The following is a 7760-nucleotide window of genomic DNA, read 5'->3' as shown; positions in this document are numbered from 1 at the left end:
CGGAACACTTTAAGTGGTTCTTTTTATCTTAAAAATTCTTAGCTCAGTTATTCAAAATTATTTAATTATGTCATGATGAAATGCGCCTGGGGGACGTCAGGTGCACATGGAAGACTGAGGGAAAGTCAACACTTTACGAGGTTCTCTTCTTATCCTAAAAATTCTTTTAAGAATCAAATACTTAAAAGTATTAACTACTAAAAGAATTAAATAGTATTGAGCTCAAAATTCAGCTGTAAGTTATTCAGAATTTACTTATGTCATGATGAAATTCGCCTGGGGAGAGTCAGGTGGAAGATCATAGGGAAAGTCGACACTTTAAGAGGTTTTCTACTTATCCTAAAAATTATTAAGTATTCAGCTCAAAATTTGACTGTAAGTTATTCAAAATTCAATTAAATCATGAGGAAATTCACCAGGGAAGTGTCAGGTGGAAGACAAGGAAAGTCTACACTTTAAGAGTGTCTACTAGACTTCATTTAAGAATTCTACTCAAAATTTGTCTTTAAATTATTCAAATTTGAACTAGGCCGTGATGAAATAATGTACATATGCTAACTAGCTAGCTATCACTGTGGGAACACGTCACATGTATGTTGGCTGGGACCCAACTTGCAGTTAGACCATATCTGTTGACACGGATTTGGCATGATAGGACGAAAGAACGCCCCATTATATGGCTGTGCCCCGCGGCTCAAAGTGTTGTCACAGTGGCGGATTCAAATATTCTTAGCTGTTCACCGAGTCAGGTTATTACTGAGTTAATAGCTTGATGCTGATTTTTATATGTAGAAAGTTGAGACAATAAGAACTGCCTACATTTTGTATTATTACATCTTGTTTGGGACTACATGATTGTATGCCCTTACAGGATTCTTGTGGGATCTATGACACCTGAGAAGACAGTGTCTACCTGGAAATTAGCCAAACTGCATAGAATATGCCAAAAAACAGTTACCGTACTTAGTACTCAAGCAACTCATTTTTGGAAATGGTCAAACGTTTCAAGTAGCATCCGCTACCTTTCATCACTGACACTGGAGAACTTGTGCAGAAAGGCAGGTTTATAAGCAAGAACTATTATTTATTGATATGCAAATAAGTGAAGAAAAATTTTTTTGAAGTCCAAAAGGAAACAAAACTTAGACAAGTCAAATAAGGATGATGCAAAGTAGTAAAAAGTCCTGTTGCCTAGAATACTGTAGATAGAAATTTGGGAGCATGTCAGGACTTCAATTTTCACATACAGATTCATATCATGTACAGCATACACATATTTTTAGAGTAATTAGAGTGTAAGCATATCCTCACTGTCATTTACAAGTAGAATTTAGTGTCTTTGAATTATTAGATGTTGGCAATAGTTCAACTTCCATGCATAAACATGTATGTACACATGTATTTACAATGTGCCATACATAAGTACTAAGCTGATACATTATGGTTGTGCATGTTATGTACAATACATTGTGCATACATTGTTCTTGCTACGATTGTGGTGCAATTAAGTTCTTCTTGTCTCCACCAACCTTGTTGATCCAATGTGGAGTTCATGACAAGGAAACAGTTTTTAACTGTGATATTTCCTGATACACAGCAGGTTTTAGGAAGACCTCAGCTTTGGAGTTTGAAACAAGGAATCAAAAGAAATTCATACATTCAAGCATAGCATTGTATATATAGTCTCTGGAGTGATGTTACTGAGTTAGGCATTTTGACAACTTGCCTCCTTTTCTTGTCTAAAACTCGTAGTCTTTGTAATATCAAACTCTGCTTCTCAAAATAGACATAACATTCTACATGTACATTTAACACTGTGCATATAGGAGCTGTTGACTCATATGCAGTAAGTTAGGCAGATATAATCATATCTGATGTTATTCCATTGTGTGAGAGTCTGGGATACTTTAGTATAAAGGACAGAATAACTGTCACTATTTATAATTATATGCCATGTTGTATACATCCTGTACAAACTAAATGTACTTACATACAGTACTTACTGTACAAACAGGAACCAAAAATAAAGAACTTTGCTATCTAAACATTCACCAACTTTAGATGAAATTATTTAGAGTTTTGATTGACTTTAAGACAACAGAGTAAAAGAAATAATGGCAATGGTTTATTAAAAGTTTTCAGGTTGATTCATATACTTCCTAAATTCTGAGTGGTGAAGGTGGTGAAACTTGATTGTTGCAGGTACAATGTAATTTTCAATGCAGAAAACAGGATTTGGAATTATGACACACAAGTTTTAACAATTTAATACACATGTACGTACTAGGCTCAGCTTATACCTGGCATCCATGCCGAGAATTCGCCTTGAAAAGTTCCTAAATTCTGAGTGGTGCAGGTAATAATTTTCAAACAAAAAATGCAGAAGTTTTAGATTTAAAGAAAATTCCAAGGCTCAGCTCATAACTGGCATCCCTGGCTTGAATTTGCCTTAAGACGTACCTAAATTCTGAGTGGTGCAGGTATTTTTCAAATAAAAAATGCAGAAGTTTTAAATTTTAAGACTTAACTCATACCTGGCATCCCCGCGGAGAACTTGCCGACCTTGTCCCCCATGAGCATTTGTAGGTTGATCCACATGGTTGAGAAGACCAGGTTTCCCAGCTCGTACACACACACACAAGTATTATAACCACTCACTGCTGCAACACGCTCACTTACACGCGGCTGGAATTAACACAGCCTCGCTGAAAGGGGGTGCAAACAAGTAGCTGGGAAACCAACAAGTGTTCAGGATATGAGCTCCCGCCAAATCACCCACTCCCTTCCTCTCAGCCACGAGGTCTTCCACGGTCGGTCGGTAACTTTAAACCTGCTGGGTTCAAATTTGCTTCCTTCTACAGGATTTGTAGACGCATCAACTGTCATCGGCAAGGGATAAGTTTCTGGAATTCTCCATATTTTTCAACCGTTGTTCCCGTTTTGGTTCTATATTTAGCAGTTTTATCATGATCTGTCTTCTTCCTCCCTGTATCTGACCGGGATGACGTCTATACTGTGTTTCCTTTTTCCTTGGGACAAACAGACCTTGCACCAGCAGATAAGCCACTTTATATAGAACTATCCAAGAGTGCTGGAAACTGGCTGGGAAAGCAAACTTGGACTCTATAAAATATGCAATTTAATAAACGTTTTATATAGAACTATCCAAGAGAGCTAGGAACTGGGGAAGCAAACTTGGACTCTATAAAATAGTCAATTTAATAAAAGTTTCTCTTAATATTTTGTTTATAGAATTATCATTCTTGTTCATAAGAAAATATCAATTTTGCAAGCAAACTTGGACTCTATAAAATATTCAATATGATAAAAATTCCTCTTAACATTTTGTTAGTAGAAAATATTATTCTTGTTCATAAGAAAATATCAATTTTGTAATCAAACTTGGACTCTATAAACTATTCAGTTTGATAAAAGTTCCTCTTAACATTTTTTCATGAAAATTCTTGTTCATAAGAAAATATCAATTTTGTTGTCTCATTCATATGATGATTATGTTGACAAGTTTAACCAAGAAGTGAGTTCTTTTTTGTGTAGGAACAAAGTTTAAACTTTTCTTGCCATTAAAATTTTTTTTCATAAGAAAAAATAATCTCAAGCCTTGGAAACTCAATTGGCAAGTTTTGTGGAAATGCTAAGATCCCACTTGGAAATATTAAAACAAAACAAGATCTTTTGTAGAAACTGTGTAACATATAATTGTAACTCAAACATTATCTCTCTTAAAAATCATTCTCTAGTGCTCTTAATTCCTCTTAAGACAGGATGAGACACCGATGATAAGATCTTAAAATTCCCATGGGGACAACAGAGTTTTTATAAAGTCTGTGCAATGGCCTATTATGATGATTGTGATAATGATCTACTTCTCCATTTAAACATCCTGCACTCTTCACATATTTATGGTCAATCACCAATATTATCAACACAGACACAGTTTTTTAGAAAGTCTCGAAGGTTCTGCACAGTCCACAACTTAACCAGCCTATTATGATGTGATAATGATCAACTTCTTCATCTAAACCATCCTGCAGTTTTCACATATTTATGATCAATCACCAACACAGACACAGTTTTCTAAAAAGTCTCAAACTTTAGGTTCTGTTAACAGTCCATAACTTACCCCGGCCTATTATGATGTGATAATGATCAACTTCTCTATCTAAACATCCTGCACTTTTCATGTATTTATGGTCAATTACCAAACACCAACACAGACACAGTTTTTTTTTTAAGTCTAGAAGGTTGTGTACAGTCTACAACTTAACTAGCCTATATTCATTGTGATTTTTTTCATTGTACTGTTATGTTCACTGTTTTCACTGTCATCTCTGTACAGTGAAGTTATCATTACAGTTAACAAATAATTCCTGAACTTTCTTATTCCTGCACCTGTCGCCACCGTGAATATATAGTTCCGTGAACATGTTCATTTTTCTCAGACCGTGAACTTTTGCTACCGTGAACATAAAGAGAATTACAATGATGTGATAATGATCAAGTTCTCTATCTAAACATCCTGCACTCTTCACGTATTTATGGTCAATCTAAAATCACTCAAAGTTAACACAGACACAGTTTTCTAAAAAGTCTCAAACTTTAGGTTCTGTTAACAGTCCATAACTTACCCCGGCCTATTATGATGTGATAATGATCAAGTTCTCTATCTAAACATCCTGCACTCTTCACGTATTTATGGTCAATCACCAGTGAAAATACAGCGGGGTAATAGCACCTAACCGTGAGATGTCTCACACCATTGTTTGCACACGTGTGCGAGAGGAAAGCTCCTCGTGCCACACTCGAGTCAGAACGTGTCATAAACTAAACACACGTGGTGGAAAAATGGCCAGCTGTTGAGGTTGTTGGTAGATCCTTAATACAGTCTGACTTATAAGAGCTGTATTTTCATACAACCAAGCTCAAAATAAAAGCACAATACAATACAAAATCCTGTCAGAAATGTTAAGAGGATTTAGGAAAATTTGTTTTTATTATGCTAACCTCCAGGTAATCCACAGTACCCGGTAACTCAGCTATACAGTACTAGTCATTCAATTGGTTGAAATTATGGGTCCTAGGCTTAAGTTATAGATTCTAAGAACTGTTAACATGATAACATGTAAAAAGAGATAGATGACAAATGATAATGAGTGGCAAATGGCCAAAGTATATGATTCGTAAGGCCTTAAGCTTAATTGATTCGCTGGCGCTGTCGGCACACGAGCTGTTCACACAAGTCTTTCCGTCAACGCGCCACTGTTTACAAACAAAGTCACTGTGCAAACAGAAAGTGGGAAAACCCCACCTGTTGGCTTTTCTGCGAACACAAACTCAACCAACTGTCCCTAATTCTGGTAAAATATGAGGCTGAGTGGGCAACATCAAAATCTGTATCATATGTTTGACACTATTCAGGAAACGGATACTAGTAACGTTATATGCTTTATTGAACTTGATGTTTTTTTTTCATTCATACACTGTACACCTTAGTGTAATATATTCTATGTTGAAATAATTTGGTTACTGTAAATTTATTTACCTTAGCAGTACGTGGTTTTATTGTGCAATAGATGGAAAACTTAAGAAGTCTTCTCTGTGTTTGATGTTCACAATTGAAACAATTCTATGTATTTTTTAGTTCTACTGTAGAACTAAAAAATACATACATGCATTCACTGTGTTTTAGGTCATTGCAAAATGCAAACCAATGCAAAAATTTCTGCATTTACAGTAAGCACCTGAGACTGAGTATGTTTGCTTGATGACAAACATGTCCAATATTTGAAGTACTCTGTATACAAATGAAACCTGGGACCGAGACAGGTGTAAGGCCATCGTAAAACACCTATTTAATGGGCAGGTAAGGGCTATAAATGGTCTCAAATCTTATCAGTCACGTCAACACTTATCTGCAGTGTCTGGCAGTCATTCAGAACTGCCTGTGATAACCTGGGCTACGTTGGTGAGGTGTGTGTACATTGTTGTATTAGGTTTGTGTACATTGTCGTAAACAGCCTCTCTTGTATTATACGACGCACTTCTGGCCATAATATGTTGCTTTGTTTTATGTGATTATATGATATAAATCATTAGCAACTGGATAGATTTATGAGCACATGGGTCGGTGGGGGAAGATTGACAGGCAGAATGACAGGTCAAATGGTCAGACACAGGAAATGTGGCGAACTTGAAAGTCTCAGAGCAGTATGTACCATTTAAGTCTTTCATACTTGTATGACTTGGACAGGGATCAAACTCATGACCTACCAAATGCAAAGTGAACTTCTACCTAGCTTCGGTTAGGGATGTCCCTCGGATAGGACGTTAAATGGAGGTCCCATGTTTGGGGAGAGCCACATCCCACACATGTTAAAGAACCCACCACACTTATCGAAAAGAGTTCAAGGGACCTTGCCGGTGTGGGTGGTTCAAACATTACAGTCTGGTCTCAGGTTTGACATCTTGAAGAGGTGATAGTCACCTGTTATGTCAATCCTTCCACTACTGTGGTAGATCTTCATATAACAAATAAATTAAATCAGTCAATCAGACTCTATAACCGGACTGTACAGATAGAGTCTGGCAAAAGATAATGGACCTTGTAAATATCTGGGATGTACACCTACTGTACTGCTTTTATAGTTGTTGTAAATATATAATTTTTTGACATTTTATCTTGTAAATATCAACGCCATTCAGGCAAAATTGTATGTCATGTTTGTCTGTTATGTTTGTAAATAAATCTTAACATTAGGAAATCTTAAAAAATCTTAATAAAGAATTGAGAATTGAGAAAATAAATAAACTTTCATGATAGACTCCATATAGAGATCGCAGAGTACTCACCCTCAGGCTTCCTCTCCCCGACCGCGGACTTGTTTGGAGAAGCCGTCTTCAACGTTTCGCAGCGATTCCCCAGGTTTGAACTCCGACCTCTCCCTCCTCCTCGCTCCGCAAAGTTGGGCCACGACGGCCGGGCGTCACACCGCGGTCTTCGGATGGGACGCTGCAGTATGTCTCAGAAATCTGCTGAAAAACAGTGAATTCAACACCATAAATTAACACAATGTCATGCAATACTGGAAGTTGGTGCAATGTGAGCGTAACACCATGCTCTTCGGATGGGCAGCTTCGGTCAACTTCAGAAATCTGCTGAAGAATGGTGAATACAACATGATGAATAAATGCATGCTTTACAGCAATACTAGGAGTTGGTACAATGTCCTTCAGTCAGTATTGACTATGGTAAAATCCTAATTTTTAACAGCCCTACAGCTTCGGCTATGGCTAAGACACTGCGCTCTTTGGAGGGGCGCTTTGGTCTGTCTCAGAAATCTGCTGAAAAACAGTGAATTTAACAAGATGAATTAACACATGCTTTACAGCAATACTAGAAGTTGGTACAATGTCCTTCAGTCAGTATTGACTGTGGTAAAATCCTAATTTTTACAGCTTCGGCTATGGCTAAGACACCGTGGTCTTTGGAGGGGCGCTTTGGTCTGTCTCAGAAATCTGCTGAAAACAGTGAATTCAACACAATGAATTAACACATGCAATACTGGAAGTTTGTACAATGTGAGCGTCACACTGCGTTCTTCGGATGGGATGCTTCAGTCTGCTTCAGTCTGAAAAACAGTGAATTCAACATGATGAAACAGAAAGGTACAACAGGACTTCGCATTGTCAATGTTCCTGGTGCTGAAATGCCATCCACTGACAAGACTGTCACTCTAGGGACA

The 7760-nt window shown here is 37.2% G+C and overlaps 1 protein-coding gene across 1 annotated transcript in view; it reads right to left on the bottom strand.

The window, feature by feature from the left end:
* Positions 1-7031, bottom strand: part of LOC109480535 (protein CBFA2T1-like) — a 149775-nt gene extending 142744 nt beyond the window's left edge. The window contains exon 1 of the mRNA XM_019782754.1: positions 6868-7031. The gene's annotated coding sequence lies outside the window, so the exon portion shown is untranslated. The remainder of the gene's footprint in view (positions 1-6867) is intronic.
* Between the last annotated feature and the right edge of the window lie 729 nt (positions 7032-7760).

Source organism: Branchiostoma belcheri, unplaced genomic scaffold (genome assembly GCF_001625305.1).
Source record: "Branchiostoma belcheri isolate BF01 breed outbred unplaced genomic scaffold, Haploidv18h27 scaffold51, whole genome shotgun sequence".
Lineage (NCBI taxonomy): Eukaryota > Metazoa > Chordata > Leptocardii > Amphioxiformes > Branchiostomatidae > Branchiostoma > Branchiostoma belcheri.
This window is presented reverse-complemented; position numbering and strand designations above follow the sequence as displayed.